The 21008-nt window shown below is 36.1% G+C and overlaps 1 pseudogene; it reads right to left on the bottom strand.

Moving 5' to 3' along the window:
* Positions 1 to 20434: 20434 nt before the first annotated feature.
* On the bottom strand, positions 20435 to 20757 carry LOC128114871 (60S ribosomal protein L36a-like; annotated as a pseudogene).
* Between the last annotated feature and the right edge of the window lie 251 nt (positions 20758 to 21008).

Raw genomic sequence — 21008 nt, 5'->3', positions numbered from 1 at the left:
GGTCATGATTATTTCTGATGCTTAAATTATCTTTCAGTGAAGTCTAGGTTCTTTTATCTCATAATTAACCGATTGGTCTTCAATAGCTTTCTTGCTGTTCGACATAGCCATTTTTCCAAGGATTCCCTAGAACTTTGAAATAAAAAATAGGATTTAGAAGCCATATTTTTTGAACCATGGTAAAATTCACACATTTCAACTATTACTTGTCATTTTTTAGCTTTTGGGTTCTAAAGATGTCTAAAACCTTCATGGAAATTTTTATAATTATAGTTTTCTCATAACCTATGGTGAATTATCAGTATAAGAGACTGGCCCTATCATAGGAATTTATTAACTGTAAATCTTAAATTCCTGTAACAATTCATTAGTTTGTCTATGGTTGGAAGGGACTGGAACATTCAGGAGAGAACCAATTTACTGAAGGATTTCTTTGAGGCAACAATTCACTACTGTGTAAATACCTGTGACCTGCCAATAGGGCTGAATTGTTGTTATGTTTATAAGGAGGGCCAATTTTAACCATATATCAAGTTTTAGTTTGTCAGGTCACCAATTTCCCTTTCACTACTGTCAAACTTACTTTCCTGTCATATTTGCTTACTCAAAATGGGGGAAAAAGACATGCTCCAGGATTAAATCTGGTGTGTGTATACACAATTTTATTAAACTAGACAATTCTCAGAATGTGTGGATTTTAAATTGACAAATTTTGTATGGAACTAGCTAGACATCTTGATTTCATTACCTTGAATAAAGTTATGTTATACTTTGCATAAATGTGTTTATTCTGTTATTCCCATCTGAAAATGACTTTTGCTCATTAGTGATGCCTGCTGCAATATAAAAAATGCTATATAATTTAGCAGTCCTATGATAATACTCAGACAGGTGTTGTTTATTGCCTCAGTCTGTCCATTTTTCATTTTCAAGAAAAGACAATGGTCAAAGATTGCTTCATTTTGTAATTTAAAAGCCAAATGATAAACTTTCTTGTGATCAGAATGTTCTTCCCCTACTTTTCCCCAAGTCTTATTTGTACGGAGTATTCAAATAAACAAAGATGTACATGAGAAGGATCCTAAGTATTTGACTCTCTGTATGTCTATAGTATGCCTATGTGCTGTGGGATGGTCTGTATATCAAATGCTCTGATTGGTCAATAAATAAAACACTGATTGGCCAGTGGCCAGGCAGGAAGTATAGGCGGGACTATTATGTCTTGGTGTCTTGTCATGGTGATGACAAGCAGCATGTGAAGACGCTGGTAAGCCACGAGCCATGTGGCAAGGTATAGATTTATAAAAATGGATTCATTTAAGATATAAGAACAGTTAGCAAGAAGCCTGCCATGGCCATACAGTTTGTAAGCAATATAAGTCTCTGTGTTTACTTGGTTGGGTCTGAGCGGCTGTGGGACTGGCGGGTGAGAGAGATTTGTCCTGACTGTGGGCCAGGCAGGAAAACTCTAGCTACACCTATGTTTATAGCTTTATATCACTATCTACTTCTATCAAGTTACACGGTTCAACTTGTAAGAACTGGCTGACATTTTAGTATGTTTTCTTTGTCTTTGCTTGCTGGAATTTTATCAGCCAACATCCCAGAATAAGCAAGGCTGGTGCTGTATTTTTTGTTATCCTGGGACTTGGGAGACAAGAGGCAGGAGGATCCAGAGTTCAGAATCATCATAGTACTTGGGAAGTGAGAGGCAGTAGGAACAGGAACTCAAGGCCATGCTTAAGTACAAAAATAACTCCCCCCTCCAAAATACAGAGTAATGATAATGAAAAATGTTTAGACATCTGACTTCTGATATGCATGTATTTGGTATTGATTCAAACCCAAAAAAGTTTTGCCCAAGTATTTCAGTAGTGCAGTCTCTATGCAGTCCTCCAACAGGAACTTGATTACTGGCCTGAGGATCTTTCACTGATGCTGACATCACTCTAGCTATTTTGTAGGAAGAATAGGGCATATCTGTTTATTGTGCTGCAAAGAGTCAGGGGGTCTTTACAAATATTTTGGCTCTACTTGTATTCCATCTGAAATAAAATGGACTGTAGTTAAGGCTTTAAAAACAGCCCCATTTATGTATCCTTCATACTGCATGACAGTCCATTGTGTAGCAATGGGGCAAGCCATTCCCCTTGTCTTTGCATTTTATTTATGAATTTTACATGAAATCATTACCATTTTTGTATTCAGTTCTTTTTCAGTAGCGGAAGCAGGAATCTAAACAGGCTGTTACATCTCAAAGACACATTCATTAGGCCTGAATTATGAGTTCAGCACATCCTGAAAATAGGAACTGCTCAGAACCTCCTCACAGCTGTCGCTTTGCTTCTCCCTTACAACTGCCATCGTCCCACACAGAATGACGACGCCATTCCACACCCACCAGATGTTTTTGCCCCCATTTTAGGGCATCAGCCTTGAATACAGAAATCTTGGTTTTCTTCACAATCAAAATAGGCTGTTTTTAAGAAAGATGGGGGAATGAAAAGAGAAGGTTGTTGACATTAGTGTGGAGCAGCTAGAAAAAATATCTACTGGCTTTAGTCATTCTTCAGAAGGTAGGAAAACCTGAATATGTTGTATAAAGATAAGAGACCTGGCCAACATCTCTAAAAAAAGGGTGACTTATCCCTACAAAATATAACCTGATTTAGTCCAAAAAGGAAGGCAATAAATACCAACATCAATACTGTTTTTAACTAACAAGTTAATATACTTATTTTATTATAATAGTAACATATTTAATGTAAAGTCATACAATTCTATGAGAATCTCATCTAATAGAAATATCAGTTATACACCTTTGTGTGTATAATATACTAATCAACTTTCCCAATTCTTTTATGTGAAAAATATCTTGGCAGAAATGGAATAAAAAGAGTTCAGGGTTACCTAAAAATAAGAAGAGAAGTAAAAGCTACAAGGAAATTTTAAGTGTACATCCATGTTCATTCATATTAACATATCCAATTCATATTTAGCATTCGTAGAACAATCTGGTAGATGCTGGAGGTAATTATATTAGGTTGTGATGAAAGCTGGAATAGTGTATCCCATGTGTTCTAAGTTGTTATGTAATTTATTTGATTTAACCCTTTCAATTCTCATGTAATGAAGAGTTCATAACCCAACACTACAATGCAGATATTAGATTGAAGATCACTATCTGATTTTTTTCCATGATGTAGAGTGAAAAATATGGTAGAATGATTGCTTAATATCTGTTTCAATAAAATGATGCTATATCACTTGTGCAAGGTCATGAGTTTCTAAGTACACCAAGAGTGAAGGGCATTTAAGGTTCAGCTTCTGAGAATGAAAGAACTTTTCTTGTTTTGGCAATTACTGAGAGTGAAGGAAGGTTAGGGTCTGAAATGAATGAGTGGCGATAGAAAGATAAACCCTTATATATTGGCCTACAACTTAGAAAGTATTTACTTTTAATTTATTGTTTGAGAATTTCATACATGATATAATGTGTGTTGATCAAATCCACTCCATACTACTACCATTATAGTTCCTTCTATACCTATGCCTACCACTTTTCTGTCCCAACTTCATGTATTTTTTTTTAAAACCAGCGAGACCATTTAGTGTTCCCAGTTTGTGCATGGGTATAGGACCATCTACTAGAGCACAGCTAGCCACTGATATGTTAATCCCGGAAGAAAACTGACTCATCTTTAGTAGTCATGAATTGCCAATAGTTTTTCAACATGGGGTGGGACTTCTTGAGCCCTTCCCCCATCCATGCTGAGATTTTGTATGCTGTGATTTCGTACAGGTCTTGTGTATGCAGTCAAGCTACTTAAGCTCATGTATAAAATGACCATGTCATATCCAGAAAACACTATTATAACACTATTATGGAACAATCCTCCAATAACTCTGGCTCTTACAATCTTTCACTCCTTCCTTCCTTCCTTCCTTCCTTCCTTCCTTCCTTCCTTCCTTCCTCCCTCCCTCCCTCCCTCCCTCCCTCCCTCCCTCCCTCCCTCTCTCTCTCTTTCTTTCTTTCCTTCTTTCTTCCTTTTTGATTTTTTTGAGACAGGGTTTCTCTGTGTAGTTTTGGTGCCTGTCCTGGATCTCGCTCTGTAGACCAGGCTGGCCTCAAACTCACAGAGATCCACCTGGTTCTGCCTCCTGAGTGCTGGGATTAAAGGTGTGCACCACGGCCCAGCTCACTCCTTCATAGTCATGTCTAAGCCTTGGGGGAAAGTGTGACAATCAGTGATCCATTTAGAGCTGAGAAATCAATTCTATTAATTAAAAATTCAAAGATACCTTCCTAGGATTTTGTGTAACTTTAATAATATGGTGGGTACTCTTCATTGTTTGATTTACTTTCCTCATTATAGTGAATGCCAATCATGAATTTACAGTTCAATTTGTTAGTAGATTCCATCATGTATACATATTACAAGCTCTACATTCAATTACTGATAAAAAGAGACTATCATAGCTTTGATCCTTATAAATAGACTCTAATTTGCAATTGATACCTAATAGCAAAGGAAAAATTCAGTTTTCTCCAATGGAATGTCACTAGGTATAGCAACAACATTCCAGGGCAAACACCTGTAGTTGGCCAATACAAAATAAACTAAATAATTGTGTGTGTGTGTGTGTGTGTGTGTGTGTGTGTGTGTGTGTGTGTAGTTTTTGTTTTGTCTTGTTTGGTTTTGGCATATTTGTCTTGTTAGTCTTTCCTCTTGTTTTTAGTTTTTTTTTGTGTGTTTTGTTGTTGTTTTGAGACAGACAGACAGAGACAGAGAAAAAAGTTAGATGGGTAAGGATGTGGGGAGGATCTGGAGTGAGTTGAGAGAGGGAAAAGATAAAAAATGTAATTTAAAAAAGAATGCATTAAAAATAAATGAAGCTTCTATAGACTTACAAATACTTTAAAGGATGTATGTTTACATTTTCTTGAGTAGATTTCTAGCTACACTTGAATAGCATTTTTAAACCCTTTAAATATCTGTGTTTTAAAGTAGATTCCTTTATAGAAAGCACAGCACTACTTATTGAATTTTTAGTCTATTCTGACAATTTATGTCTTTTGATTGGAATAATCAGATCATTTTTTGGAACCTGACTACAGAATTAACAAGTTTATTCTACCTTTTTCTGCATCTATCTTTCCCATATGCTCTTTGTTCTTTATTGTCTATTCTTCATAACTTCATTTAGATAATTTGAACATGTGGGTTTTTTTTATTTCTTCTATGTAGATTTCACGCTCTAGCTATGTGGTTTCTTTCTCAGACATTGATCTAGTCATGTAGTATTAATTTTAATTTATCCATTTTCATAGTCTACTTTCCAACAATATTATACATTCTTTCAAGTAACATTAAAACTGCTACGGTAGTAATCCTTATTTCTTCTATTGTCCTTTGTGCATTCTAAGGCATAAGGAAAATCAATGTACACAGCGAAATCCTGTAAACTGTAAAGTTCTGTATGATAGTAAGTCAATGTAACAGAGCCATGAAGATGTTGTTTAATTTCTCATTTTGAGAAAAACAAGATAGTAAAGTACATTGACTTTTTAATTGAAAACAACCTAAAACTAATGATAAGTGAAAACGGAAACTTAAAAATATTAAAAAGGTAACAAGATTGTGAGAAAGTACAAGGCTAAGATGATGCTGCATGAAATGGGCTTAAAGTATGCTTTTGTATTGAGACCAGTACTTAATACGAGAGAGTTATTGTGAATTTGAATATGGTTTGGGTGATCTTATATCATAAACAAAATATTAGTTAGCAACTGATATAAAATGAACAGATGGCTTAATAGGTACTTCAGCGAGAGGAAATTCAAGCAGCTGCCAAATATATGAAAACCTGTTCTAGTTTATTGGTGATTAGCATAAAACAAATTAAAACCACAAAGAAATAATAGTACATAGCTACTAAAATGGCAAAAAGTAAAATGCATAATGATTACAAATTTTGTCAAGGAAGACAAGCAATATGGACACACACTTTACTGGCAGTAGTATTATTTGCTTATAACTTCTTAGAGACTTTTATATTTAATAATTGAATGCACCTAATTACATAAATTCATCTTCCAGTACACATGTACAAAATTGTTCACAGTGTATTTTGTAGAGGCAGCCATAATATCACCTCTGGAATCAATTCATATCTACACATAAGAAAATTGATATGGAGTACACAGTGCAGCTAAACAATAGCACCTTATGCAATATGGAAATGTACACTACCTTGCATGTTTAGCAGAAAGCCAACAGGACTGCACAGAGTTTAATTTTGTTTCTATGAAAGAGTCATTGATATATTTGTCATGTTGACTCATTACTTCATGTAACTGAAATGGTAACATTAATATTGGACTAATGGAAAAGGCTATGGAACATTTTAACCATTTTGATGTTGAATTTTAGGGCCCTGATCAGTAACTTCTCTTCAGTCTTCTGAGAGTATTTTGTGTTCAGCTCAGATGCACCTCTCCAATATTTCTCATCTAAATGATAAATTTTGATAATGCAAGGGATTATTGGGAATGCATATTTTTCTCAGTCATTATTTTCCCATATGTAGCTAGATGTCTGGTGAAATTTATCATTATATTTTTCTTTTATGATATGGATTTACAAGTATTTTTTATTATTGCCCTATTTGACTGAAGGTTTAGTTGTCTCCTTTGTTATATATGGTATTAACGTATTTTATGAGTCATTTTTGTATATTCGTCTGTTGAAATATTTATTGTAAAAATTAACCCACAAGAATTATCTGTATAAGAATGTTTTTTTTCTACTTGTCTGTTATGTATATTACAAGTATGCTTCCCAGATTATCATTTTTTTCACATTTATGTGATAATGTTTTCATAAATCATCCTAAGATTGTAGATGATCAAGCTTGACTATTTTTCCTTATGACTTTGAGTCATTATTGTTAGATTCTTCCTAGAAGCCTTCTCCCATTTATATTATATTGTACATGTTACTGCTTGAAAATGTGTTTTAAGCATTGGCAATCATTGGCTTATTGAGGATGGCTTGTTGGGGCACAAGCTGTGGCCCCCAAATTTGGAAAACCTAGAAATGTTAATAGATCCCAGAATTGGAATGTAATTTAAAGAAAAGTTCCATCAGTAAAGATTTGCAATTAATTATTGTAATTGAAAAATTATAAATATAGTCTATACAGAATAATATTTTTGAATATGCATGGTTAAATAAAAATCTTCATTACCTCAAATTTATCATTCTTCATGGTGAGAATGTTAAAACTCTTAGGTGTTTTAAAAAATGAAATATAGCTATAACAATTATTAATTTATGGCATATGAAGAAGTCTGTCACAAAGGTTAAAATATGCTCATGATACCACAAAATCATAACATAATCAATCTTGCTCATCACTAAAATAAATAATTCATAGGACACAATCCAGCATCACTCAAAAGTGATGCTTTATAGCCTTCTGGGACACCAAAACATATTCTTTTGTCCTCCATATAACCAGTTTGTGATTTCAGACAAATAGGTAAGAACAGGCCAACATAGCCCATAGAAAGAATGCAGCAGGGTTTAGAAATTTTATTAATTACACACAGCTTATTTAATTATACTTCACTTACAGGCAGTATATCCCACAAATATACAAATTCTGTGTTTATGTGTACACAAAAAATCTTGTATGAATACCATTAGCATGTTTACAGGAAGGTCTGCTTAAAGTAATTCATCCAGCTAATAGGTCAGGAATAAGTCAGGCTTGTTACTTAACTATTCCTTCCCAAGACTTTTCCTATTGTGTCTTTAGATCAGTTTTTTTTTTTCAGGGCTGGGGATGTGGTTTAGGACTAGAGTACTTGCCCAACATCTGAGAGAACCTCGGCTCAGTAGCCAACTCTATAAAAATCAACAACCCAAATCTTTTCTTCAGTACCTTTCTTGTACACTGCATGTGATTTCAGGCTAGAAAGAGCATAATATATGTTGTTTAATATGAAATTTTATCTTTGAAGGCTTTTTCCTAGAGATGATTTTGATAGTTAATTTTTGAGTAGCCCATTTATTTTATTGTCTGTGTCCAGTATTTTTCTTTTCATCTGAGAGCCTAATGTGTTCCAGGCGGTATGCTAAGTACTTTTAATAAGTCTTCCCAGTATCAAATTGCATATTCAACACTTGCAACCTTTAAGTTAGTGAGTTATCAAAGTCTTTAGAGAAGTAAAATAGGTGGCGATAACTTTTACTTGATATTATAAAGAAAACTGATTTTTCTTTTGAGCACATCTACTGCAATTAATAATTCTGAAATTTGAAACGTGAGAAAAATATTATTATTTTGCATTATCTAACACTTTTAAGCAACAAAAGTCAAATGTGCTTGTATAAGTTACCTTTTGCTGTGTAACGAACCATCCCAAAATTAAGTGACCTAAGACTCAAAATTCTGTAGCTTGGCAATTAGGACAAAGATCAGCTGGGAAATTAGTTTTTTGAGATATGTGTGTGTTTTGTATTTCTTAGCTTGGCATTATATCTCTGTTAAGATGCAGGTTAACATGATGGCTCTACCTCTAGAATTTATGAGTTGTCAGTCACAATGATGGGGACAATTAGGCTTTATACATGGCCTCTTGCAGAGTAGTAGTAGCATGTCACATGGCAGAAGTTTCTAAGCAAAGGAAAGGAATCTCAGATCCTGAAAGAGAGTTTTAAATCTCACAAGCACCAAAGCAAAATGTAGAGCACAGTCTTGAATGAGTGAGGGAGAGGACTTCCCAAAGAAAAGGACTCGGGCTGGGAAGGGTGCACTTTGGAGGTGGTATGGAAACCTAGTGCAGTGGAAACCTCCTGGAATCTGAGGGTGATCCTAGTGAGGACTCCTAATTGTGGAGGATACAGAGTCTCAACTGGTCATCTTCCATAACCAGGCAAGACTTCCAGTGGTGGGGACTGGGTTGAGTTGTTGGTCCAAGCTGGTCCCATGGAGATCTCTAAACAACCCAGACTGATGCCATGACAAATGATCTCTCTCTCTGAAAACTCAGAGTGGGGCCCCATTGCAGACAATGCTAGAGAAGTCAAGCTAGTGCAGGCATGGGGCCTTCATCCCTACGTTCTAGTCTCTTTGGCATGAGAAAATACTCTGAAGGCTACAGAAAGAGAAACATGGACACCTGCAAATTTTTCTGGGGCAATGGTGACACAGAACTTTTGGGAGTGAGCAGCCAATGTTTGATTTGACTTGAGGCTCATAGCACAAGAGGAAGCTTATAACCTATACTACCTGGATGGCCAGCAACTGGAGACTAGATAGTACAGAGACCTAGGTCTGAGCCTTATCCAGTCATCATCAGAGAGGTTTCTTTGGCAGCAGATGGGAGTGGGTGAAGATACCCACAGCCAGACATTATACAGAGAGAGATTATAAATTGGATGTCTTCATCGGGTCCCTCCTCTAGGAGATCAGGGAACCCCATAGAAGAGGAGGAGGAAAGACTTTGTTGGAGTCAGAGGGGAAGAAAGACTCCAGAACATGTCCCACTGAGTCAACTAAGCAGGGCTTACAGGGGCTCACAGAGACTGAAGCAACAAGCATAGGGCCTACATGAATCTGCACCAGGTCCTCTGTGTATATGCTATGGCTGTTAGCTTGGTGTTTTTATGGGACTCCTAACAGTGGGAGCTGGTGTGTCTCTGACTCCTCTGCCTGTTCTTGGGAGTCTTTTCCTCCTATTGGATTGCCTTGTCCAGAATCAATATCAGGGTTTCTGCCTTATCTTATTGTATCTTGTTTTGTCCTGTTTAGCTGTCATCTCTTGAAGGCCTGCTCTTTTCTGAAGAGTAAATGGAGGGGGGGGGGTAGAAGTGGGGGGAAAGGGGAAGTGGGGTAGAGCTAGGAGGAGTGGAGGGAGGGGAAACTGTGGTTGGGAGGTATTTTATGAGAGAAGAATCTATTTAAAAAAGAGAAAGAAGAAAAGAAAAGAAAAATCACCCAACCAACATACTTCAAAATATTTAGAGTGTAAAGGAGAAAAAGCTATTTTGGAATGGGCAGCAAAAATTACCAGGGACTTTACAGAGATGAAGCTCTCTTGAGAGACAATGCACTTACCAGGAAGCAATCCTCACTTGGACCCAAACCTTCCTGAGACAGAGATCAGAGATTGAGTGAATCCAGTTGCATCCAACTCTGGGCTCACATCTCATCTCTTAAGAAGTTTTTATGCAACTGAGTTAAATCATTATTGAAAATCGAAGTGTTTTGAATTAAAGGGATCTCCTTACCTAAATGTAAAACTCCCAAAATGTTAGAAATCCATTTAATAAATAATGTCCCATTAAACAATGAAGAAAAAGAAAAGGAGAAAAGTACATGTAAGCAAATTATGGACCATCACTGCTATAGTCTGCCTCAAGAAATATACTTTGTTTTAATAACATTTCATTTTCCATATTTTCCCCAAGTCCTCCAATTAACAGCTTGCCTATCTCATCCAATTACCTCCCAACTCAATGTCTCTCCTCTCTCCTTTCCCTCCTTCTCTCTCCTCTCAACACACACACACACATACACACACACACACACACACACACACACACACACACACACACACACAATTTGTCTTCTTTCAATATTCTTGATGGAGAACATTAGGCCAGTAGCATGCTTCAGAATGAAGACAAGATTTTCATTTTTGTCTCACTCTAGGTCTCTGAAACATCCCTAGGTAGGTTTTGGAGACTATACAAGTAGATTGCTGTCAAAAATAAAACCCCTTAAATTAGCTTTTGAAAGCAAACAAAACTGACTATGGACTCGACATCACCAGAGAAGTGCTGAACACAGCAGCAAGAGCAGTGAAAGACTGTTGGAAAAGAGCAGCATACCAAATTGCCTTGCCAACCTTGTTGCAGTCGCTGTTCAACAGGGTTCCCAGGCTGTGTTCAAGTCTTAGTTTCTATTTGTGCTCTGCTTCAGTGTTAACTTCCAATTTAGGCTTTTTAAATGGAAACTCAATCTTAAAATCAGCTTGGATGCCAGAAAAGCACTTTTTGAAAAGGCAAGAAAAAGAAGACATTATGTTTACATAAAAGTGGGCAGATTGAGAAACTGTAATAAGAATTTCAAGAGTGACTTTTATTCTAGGATGTCCTTTTTCTGCTACTGCAATATAGTCTGTACCTCTAGATAACTTACAAGATTTGATTAAAAAGTTTTACAGGTCAATTAAAATACATATTTAGAAAAATGCATAACCCTTTTATGTTTTTAAAAGACACTTAATAAACAAAACATGAAAACCATGAGCTAAAATAATATATGGAACTATTAATATTCAAGTTATAGTCTTTTACAATTCACAACTAAATGATATTTTTCTTGATGTATTCAAGAAAGTTCTACACCTCAACAAAGTGTGAGCCCTTAGGTAATAAAGTGGCATTGCTGAAATTTGAACATGTAATTCCATCTTTGACTTTAAAACCCATATTCTTTTCACTGCCTTTTCCTACTTTCCCTTAAAAATCAAAATAGGTAGCCAGGCATGGTGGTGTATACCTTTAATCCCAGCACTCAGGAGGCAGGGGTGTGGGGCATTTACCCACCAACCCCACAGTTCTCCAAAGTATTCTTGAGTGCAAGCAGCAGGAAATATTAGATAGAAGGATTTAGATTGTGGAGATAAACAGATAGAAAATAAAGGATAGCCTCAATGGACCCCGACTGTCTCTGCCCCAGGTTATTTATAGAAACGCCAAGGGGTGGAGCAAAAGACCTCCCTCCCCAGCAAAGCCAAGTGCAGACCATCTCAGACACCTGCACTCAGGTCCATGGTCCAATCATCCTCTCTATGCAGACCTGCTGAGTAAAGCCACTAGGAACCTAAAAGTGGGCTCCCACACAGGGGCAGGCAGATCTCTGAGTTCAAGGCCAGCCTGAACTACAGAATGAGTTCCAGGACATCTAGGGTTACACAGAGAAACCCTGTCTCGAAAAACGAAAACAGACAAAAATCAACATAGTTATCCTATTTCTTAAAATGTGTATAAATACTTTCCTTTATGTAGGTCTGGGTACCATGTGTATGTATGGTGCCCATGGAGGCCAGAAGAGGGCATCAGATCTCCTGCAACAAGAGTTACAGACAACAATGAGGCATTCTATGGGTTGGAGTCAAACCCAGTGCCTATAGGAGAGCAGTCAGTGCTCTTAACTGCTGAGGCATCTCTCAACACTGCCCCCCCACCGCCATGCCTTAAACTCTGCTTTATTGTATCTTTTTAAAGATTTGTTTTATGTGTATGAGTGTTTTGTCTACATGTACATCTGTACACTGTAGTGGGTAGCTGTTCCAGCCTTGACCTTGAAACACTGCCCCTAGTGTGACAGCAAGTAACGGCCACACCTGCCTATGACCTGCCCCTGGGGTGTGGCTGAGAGGAGACCCCTTAAGACCCAAGGTGTGTACATGCTTGGGTCTCTCACGCTCTCTTGATCCCTCATGGTCCTGGAGGCTGGACTGTACCTCATCTCTCCTTGATCCTGTAAAACCCCTTATTGGCTGTAAGTTACCCCAGAAATAAACCTCTCTTGATTACCAGATAAACTTCGTGGAATTGCCTCGTTAATTATAATGATAGTACACCATGAGTATGCCATCGCATGGAGGCCAGAAGAGGGTGTGAGATCCCTTGGAACTTGAATTAGTGATGGCTGTTAACAACCATGTTGGTACTGGAAATCAAACTCAGGCCCACTTGGATGAGCAGCCAGTACTGTTAACTACTGAGTGATACCTCCATCCCTTGCATCCTTTCTTTTATAGACAGAAAATATATAGCAGGTATTCATTAAGTTGAATTAAATGTTTACATTTATAACATTTATGCTCAGGCCTAATTCGATTATTTTGCTACTTTCTACTAAGACTATTCATGATTATAATTTTGGACTTAAAAAAATATCCAGTGATGCCTCTCGTGAACAGTAACAAAAACATAGTTTTTATTTTGAAATTTCATATCCATTGTGGATGTATCATTTTGGGAATATTATACCAATTGCTTATCCCATACCAAATGGTCAGTGCTGAAAACATACACACACAAGTAACATTATGTGGACTTAGTAGATTGTATTTATTCATTTAGGAATAACAATTTATATATAAATTGTATTTATATAACAATTTTTTTAAAGATGCCATATTTGGAAGAGAGCAAGAGAGTACAATAGGGGTTTCTAGGGAAGAAAGATAAGGGAGAAATGATGTAATCATATTATAATCTCAAAAACTGAGAATAAAAAGCGCAAAAATAAGAAAAAATGAGATGAAGGTAAAATGACCAAGAGATACAATCCAAGTATTTTCGTTGTTTCTCCTGATTGTTTAAGAAAACCTCTCAAGCACAATTATTCCCACAGTTTATACTTAACTCTTTTAGGACTGGCACAGTTTGAGAATGCATAGTTGGTGAACTTACACACTTTAGTAGTCCATGGTGCTATTTAAACAATGTTATTATACTAAACTGTTGGCCTTACATGAAACAACTTCTTGTTGCTCTCTTTCTCTTTCAATACTTGTATGTTTGTGAACTGTTATGAAGTAGCCTCTACCATCTGTTGTAACGTGAAAACAAAAGGAAAATAAGAATGGATAGAGGGAAAATAAGAAAAACATTAAACAAGTGTGTAACTGGAGTATTCCTGTGTCCACCCGGCTCCTATAGCCACTCAGGCCCAATTAAACACACAGAGACTTACATTACTTATAAACTGCATGGCTGTGGCAGGCTTCTTGTTATCTGTTCTTATATCTTAAATTAACCCATTTCTATTAATCTATAAGTTGCCATGTGGCTCGTTGCTTACTGGTATCTTAACATCTGCTTCTCATTGTGGCAGCTGGCAGCGTTTCTCTGCCTCAGCCTTCCACTTCCCAGAATTCTCCTCTCTCTTTGTCCCACCTATAATTCCTGCCTGGCTACTGGCCAATCAGCATTTTATTTATCAATCAATTATAGCAATATATATTCACATTATACAGGACATCCATCCCACAGCACGAGTGTCTGCCTATTCATCTAAAAGCTTACCTAGAAAAGATTCAGAAACTATAATTATATACAGTGGAGAATAACAGGGACATGTGGCAAAATTCAGGAACAGATGCTATATTAAGTACAAATATTTAGTAAAATTGTTTTCCATTTAATTGGACTATAGTCACGTAATGATATATTCTTGGTCTTAGGAATAAACACTGAAGGCATTTACCTGAACAATGACCTGCTAACTGTTATGCATTCTCCAAATATTCAGGAAAACAGTGTTAGTAATTGATGCATATCACTAAGTACTATACTGAAGGTTTTTTCTTTTTAATTTAAAATAGACAAAAGACACTTGAATTTACAATGTGTTTATTCTGAATTTGAAAAGGGAGAAAGAGAAACTACAGCACCTTGCTGTTAGATCAAGTCCACCATCTTTCTATACTTACTAGTACATTTTGACATAATTTTAACCTGTAGACCTTGAAGTGTAGTACATTATTTTTAAGCCTGTATTTACCCTGGCAGAATTGTATACAATATTTAAAAATAATGCACTAGATGCTGAATATAATGAATCTCTTGCCAGATGCTTAATCTCCTGTGAAATCCAGCTGCTGTGGAAATAATTTGATAAAATGGTTTCATTGTTAAAGTATTTGAATGTGTGGACCAAATTATAGCTGTCCCAGTCTTTAGCTCAGAGGTGGCCTACAAAGCAAAACTAGCGTCCAGGAGTTGGCAATTTTGATTTCTTTGGATTTGTTATTTGAGAAAGTACCTGACAATGGCATCTGTTATTAAATATGAACAGTTATATATATAGTCTTTAAGAGTATTTCATATCTTTAAATTCTTTAATGCTTTTATTAAAATAAATAAAACTATAAGACATATTATATGCTTTCCAACAGCACATTAATTGGCTATCAGATAAAATCAAGAATTTCTAAACATGGAAATTGGGTATTTAGAAATACTCTATTTTTTGTTGGGCTCTTAGGGCTCAGATGAGGGCAGGGGACACACTGTCAATCAACCATGAGGTTGTTTTCAGGAATAAAGTAAGATGCCCTTTGCGTACTTGATAATAAAGTGAGCTAAAAGTTGAAAACAAGAAAAAATGCACAAATGAAGCCCAGCTCTTAATACACACACACACACACATACACACACACACACACACACACACACACACACACACACACACACACACACATATATATATATATATATATATATATATATATATATATATATATATCTCGGATTATTTATTTTGCAGATAGGGGCAAAAGTTAAGACCCCAAACTGAGAAAGGTATGTTTTGTACAGTCTAGGAAAAAGCAGAATGTATGAAAATCATGAAGTTATTTATATTATTAAAGAATATGAGGACAAGGGGATCTATAGTTGGAGAAATTGCCTTTGGAGTCAGAAACGGTTCCTCAAATGGCTCTTTGCAGCTCATGAGATGTCAGTATACAGTTGACAGCATTTTTTATTTTAGTCTGGGAGCAGGAGGTCCTTCCATGATGTACAGAGAACACTCATCAGATTGAGAGGACAACAGCATTCCTTTTTTGCTTATTTTTTTAAAAATCTGATTTTACATGTTTACAAAGGCTTATGTCTGAAAAAAATCTCTGCCCAACTTCGAGTCTAACAGAAGGGGCCTTTAACAATTTAACCAAATTTTACCTTTAACATTCAAACTGTCTTAGTTTTGCATATTCAGTATAATTTAAAATAAATATTACCCAAAGTTTTAATTAACTAGCTCAAATTATTTCCACTAGAATTCTTCCAATATAGTATATTCTTTCTACTACTAGCTTCAGGAAGCATACTATTTTGGAGATACTGAACCAATCTATTTTCTATCTCCATAACCTTTTATTCTCAGTCATCATATAAAATATAGGCCGGGAACTATCTTACAATGTAAACTTAAATAAATAAAAGACAAATAAATTTCAAAATTCATTTTCTCAGTTGCACTAGGGATATCTCACAGACTCAGTAGCCTATATGAGTCTAGTGATAAGCACATTGGTCAGTAAACACAGAATACTTCAGTGGTTGTGAAAAATTCTCTTAGATATCATTAACAAAGAATTTGCTGATTTGTGGTATAATTGATTTCTACATTGTTTAGAGCACTGGCTATGTATGTTATGATCGACTCTTCAATCTCCTTCACTGATTATTGGATTTCTTTACAAAGAATTTCCAGTAACTATGTATAAATCTAACATTCTCATAGGAACCAAATATCTTTGGGGATTCAAAGTTCCAGAAGAACTATTCCTGTTATTAAATAGATGAAAAGACAAGAAATGAGATGACATGCGTATTTACTGACAGTGTTCACTGTTCCTCCAGTTACAAAATATTGTGGCCCCATGGTTTTTGCAGAACTACAAACTGACACTATTTTTTGTTAGACTCTACATGTGTCTCCTTGGCACTTTGGAGAGAGTGAACAGCACAAATCATTCTTCTTGACTTAAATAGTTTCATTCCATTGTCTCTTTGTAACCACCAAACAATAGAGTTTGATTTCCAGTAGAAAGCTTGTATTTGAGTCATGTACTATAAACAGTTTCAGTTCAGGCATCTCATAATCAATGCTATCCAAAGAAGGCTGATCCTGCCAATAGCCATTATCCAGGAGGATCAGAGTAAATGAAACTTGATGTGCTGGTGCTTTAGAGAGTCAGAAAGTCAAGCTTGCGTATTTCTTGCTTGCAGAAAATACAAAATTGTCCAACAAATGGCAGACTTTTCTGGATGATCAGCCAGACCATGTTCCTTCCTCACTTCATTCCTTCTGGAAATACATTTTTACAACTTAATACAGAAATGATACATTATTAACTAATGATGTTAGCATAATGCCATCAGCTATCAGTTTTTAAAGTACCTTAGTAGTTTAAGCAATACCTCTCAATGTAGAATAGAAGTGTTCTAGTTTGTGTGTTAAATGATTCAAGCAAAAGTAAGTATAGCAGTTCATTTGTCTCTACTGTTTCCTGTATGTTTTATAGCATTAATTTTTAACTTTAACTTTCTGTTCCTTAACTTCTTAATACTGAAGACTTCTCATAGAATTTCATAATTTGATATGATATCTGAACTACAATTTAAATGAAGATTACCTTTCTAATGGATACCTTGGGGTCTTCAATTTCTTTAATGTCTCATAAGCTTTAATAGATTCTTCTTCCCTCCTGCTTTTCCTTCAAACTCTGTCTTCTTCTCTTTCAGCTGCTCATCATTTTTTCCAAGCTTGTGCTTATATTCTTAGCTTTTTCTTTTTATTTCTTTCATTTTTAATTTTTTCTTTATTTTTCAAATTTCAAAAATGTATATGATGAGATATCATAAGTTTCCCCCATCTCCTCCTGCAACTCCTCAGGTTTCACTATGTAGCCCAGGCTTATCCTTAATTAATTCCCTCAAGTGCTAGGACTGAATATTGATTTTATTTTACTAAGTCAAATATGTAAAAACCTTTATTGTTTTCATGTGTGGATATTAAAATGAGACTGAGTAAAATATGGCATGAAAGTCCAGAGAGACCTATTATGGTGATATTTTATTTGTACTCTAATAAATAAAACTTACTTGGAGATCCGAGGAAAAAGCCAGCCACTATATTAAACATAGAAGTCAGGCAGTGGTAACACACGCCTTTAAACCTAGCATTAGGGAGGCAGAGATTCATCCGGATTTCTGTGAGTTCAAGGCCACACTGGGGACAGAACTAGGTGTGGTGTCACATACCTTTAATTCCCAGCACTAGTTAACCATAGAGGTCTGGAGGTCTGTACAGACAGACAGGAAGTGATAGAGCTGGGAAGAAAGAGGAAGTGATGTAGCTGGGTGGAGAGAGAAAATGAGATGGCAGGGCACAGAAAGGTTATAGGTGTGGGTACAGGAAGTAGCTCTCTTTGGAGGCTGAGGAGTTGGTGAGGTGAGGTTGGCTGTGACTTGTCCTATTCCTCTGATCTTTCAGTTTTTACCCCATTATCTGGCTCCAGGTTTCTTATTAATAAGACTGTTTAGCAATTTGTCTTACAACCTAACATGACTCTACCCAAAATTCTTCTGATTTGATGGTCTTTACCTACTATAACTCTTTGAGCAAACCCATTAAAATTTTCAACCTTAGTATCCTTCTTAGCAAAAGAGGAAATAACAACTTCAAGGATTTGAACTAAGATGAAATGAGATATTGCCTATAAAGTTCTAAGGGTTACAGGCACGTAGTAAGTAGTCAATAGCATTGACAATTATTAACATGATGGAAATGCAAATTTCAGGTGCTATTGAGTTCCTCCAGAAATATGGAAACATCACCTAGTGTGTCAAAGTACCTGACCCAAATTAATCATACACCATTGAATTCTAATTCTTGTGCTGCTTGTTTCTACTCATTTGATTTTAGAGCATACTAGCTCATCATAGAGTAGTTATGGGAAGACTATATAGGTAAAAGCACATATGCATGTGTGCATGGGGACACATACACACACATGCAGAAGAACATACTGATTTAGTTAAAAAGCTGTTTGTGACAGACAACCCCCAAATTGACTGATTATGTGTCTTTAAATTCATTGATAATAGGTTATAGATTCTGGGAAATAAAAATAAATGAAAAACTACATATGTTTAGTGGATATTATTATTGCCATAAAATTTGAGTCCTGAATAAATTTAATGATTGAAATTGGTCAGATATCTATCAGGGCAATTCCAAGGTAATCTCAGTATCTTCAAGAATTCCAAAGTTAATGTACTAATATTTATAACAGCTTTCAGTGTTACAAAGATTTCTGTTTCTATGCCCTATCTTCTTTTTAGTCCAAAGAAACTCTAACATAAAATCTTCAAACTCCTATGCCAAGAGTAGTACTTAGTTTGTTGCTACACAGGTCATTTCTTAGTTGCATGTTCTACATTGGGCAGTGATTCCTGACTAGGAATGGTTTTGCCTCCATACATAGGGAACATATGGCAAGGTCTGGCAACAATTTTATTTCTCATGTCTGAAGTCATGGGGAAAAGGATATTGGTATCTAGCAAATAGAATTCAAACATTCTGCTAATTATCCTATAATGCTCAAGATACCTTCCCCATCAACACTAATTATTTGTCCCCCAGTGCTATTGAGATGTAGTGGAGAAACCCTGACATTTCATTTATTTCAAAACCTGGTGGTCCAGAGCAGAAATTTAAGTGGCATCCTTTATTTCTTTCTGGCTCCATTTTATATAAAATATGTATAAGTCAATCCATCAAAAGTAATTTGTTTCTGTCTAAAACTTCTCTTCTATCACCACTTCAAAACAAAATGGATTTTGCTTCCATTTTTTAGGTATCACTAACAATAAATTTATTTTCTTTTTTAAAAATTTTCTTCTTATTTATTCTTTGTGTCTTTCACATCATGCATCTTGATGTCATTCATTTCCCATCCCTTCATATCTGCCCTCTGCCCTTGAAACCTCCCCCACAAATAAAGTAAAACAAAATAAAATTTAAGAGAAAAATAAAAGAAAAATAGGAAGAAATCTCATCATGGAAGCTGTAATGTGACACAGTGAGTCATGCAGTAAACATTTTTATCCATATATCTTTATGTACAAGTGTTCATTGCTATGAGTCATTGTAACATGAATCTTAAAGGGTCTTATAATAAAATATCCAATACCAGATATTAGGGTAAAAGCTGAAAGATCAGAGAAGCAGAACAGCCAGCTACTAGCTTACCTCTATGAAATCCTCAGCCTCAAGAGAGTTCCTGTTTCCTCATGCCATATATACCTTTCTGTGTCATGCCATATTACTTCCTGGGATTAAAGACTTATGTTACCACTTCCTGGTTCTGTTTTTCTCATGTAGCCCAGTGTGGCCTTGAACTCACAGAGAGAACTGTGTGTGCCACCGCTGCCTGACCTCTATGTTTAATTTAGTGGCTGGCTCTGTCCTCTGATCCCCAGGTAAGCTTTATTGGTGTACACAATGTATCATCACATTTCCCCTTTTATGTCTAACATAATTAAAGATTATAACTAATATAAGAAGAACGATATGCAACAAGTACAACAAGTATATACAATATATACAGGCAATAAATACATCACCAAGTCAGTGGTCTGGTTTGAGGCCTCTGGCTTCTGCTACACTACAGATTCTGGGACCTCACTGGGACTCATCTTGGCTATCCTGCTATTTCCCTGTGTCGTGGAGATGTTGCAGCTTTGGGTCTGCAAGACTGGGCACTTCACATGCTCCAGGAGATGATTTTTCTATTGCTCCAATATTTTCCTCTCAGAAAGCACAGGTCTTAGAACTGGATCACTTGGCCCTTTCTCTTCTTGTCTCCTCCCAGTTCAAAATGTTTGCATCTCTTAATGGCCAGCATCCTCCTGGAGCTGCAGTTGGACTCAACACACTCAAGCCTGAGCACAATCTTCTTTATGGTTTTGGCATTTCAGAAAACTGGCTTTGTTTGCCCAACTGTAACCACTCTGCTTCCGATCATAGCATCACTTTCCTTGGGCGTATAGGGAATCATTCATTGCCCTTGTTATAGTGGGTCACTTTGTTAAGCTGATGCTTGCCACATTTCTTACAGAAAGTCCTTTGGGTTTTAGGTGCATTGACCATCTTTGCAGTAGAGATGTCTACTCGATAAACATGAGAGACCCAGCATCCAAAATCACTGCCTCAATTGCACACCTCCTTCAAATTTTTATAATTTCTTCAGAAATAGTTCATATGTTTATGTTTTCAGAATTTTCTAAAATGCAAGATTTGACATATACCATTTATAATGCTCTAAGAATTAAACAAAAACAAAAAATAGATTAGAAATCCTTTTAATACTAGAATTACTATTCTACCTCTCCAGGATCACA

The sequence above is a fragment of the Peromyscus californicus genome, unplaced genomic scaffold, assembly GCF_007827085.1.
Source record: "Peromyscus californicus insignis strain IS unplaced genomic scaffold, ASM782708v3 Scaffold_10__1_contigs__length_136768540, whole genome shotgun sequence".
Taxonomy (NCBI): domain Eukaryota; kingdom Metazoa; phylum Chordata; class Mammalia; order Rodentia; family Cricetidae; genus Peromyscus; species Peromyscus californicus.
Note: the sequence above shows the minus strand (reverse complement) of the source record. Positions and strands in the feature narration are given on the sequence as shown.